Source organism: Pteropus vampyrus, unplaced genomic scaffold, assembly GCF_000151845.1.
Source record: "Pteropus vampyrus isolate Shadow unplaced genomic scaffold, Pvam_2.0 Scaffold97, whole genome shotgun sequence".
NCBI lineage: Eukaryota > Metazoa > Chordata > Mammalia > Chiroptera > Pteropodidae > Pteropus > Pteropus vampyrus.
This window is the reverse complement of record NW_011888878.1, coordinates 6,150,539-6,151,316: the sequence shown is the minus strand read 5'-3', so window position 1 is coordinate 6,151,316 and position 778 is coordinate 6,150,539.

The window sequence follows — 778 nt, the reverse complement described above, 5'->3', positions numbered from 1 at the left end:
GCGGTGCGGGCGCAGCCGCCGCCGCCCCCGGCGCAGGAGGCGGGGATGTGGGAGCCGAATCGCTGGAGGGAAGGAGGGACGGGCACACGTAGGTGGGGGCGGGGACCTCCCCGGCTAGTGTTTCGCGGCCGCCTCGGGTGATAGAGTTGTCCCCAGTCTCGAGTTCCGTACCATCCCCCCTTCTAGGGCTGCAGCAGCCCGAGCTGGCCCATTAATGATTGATGCGGGGGCAAAGGCTACGCCAGCTACTCTGCTGTGCGTTCGGAGGGCGAGGGTCCGCGCCGGGGTTCGAAACCCGACAGCCACGAGGGCGTTCGAGAGGACACTGGGGAGCGGCATTCGCTGGGGACAGAGGGCTGCGGTGACGGTGGGGGTGGGGGGAGGGCCCCAGGCGCTCCTCAGCCTGGCGGGGCGGAGAGATGCGCTAACAGTAATCTCCAGAGGTGGCGCGGCCAGAGATGCTCCGGAAATTGGGGGGCTTTGAGACCACGTCCTTTTCAGGGCTGTGTCACTGTCAGACACCTCGGACTACCCTCTTTTTTCTGTGTGTGTGCGCGCGCGCAAGCGCGCGCGACTCTCGTCGACATCACATCAAACCTTAGTTTATTACCTTTCGTTTAGTGGACTTATTCAGGTGCGTCACTAACCTCCCTTCTCCCTCGTCCTTGTCCTGTCCAAACGAACCATCCCGTAACTGACTTCTTGTCGCGCTCACCAGCCCTCGGGGGCCTCAGCTCGGCCATTCTAATGTTCTTGTATCTTTAACCACGAATCTTGT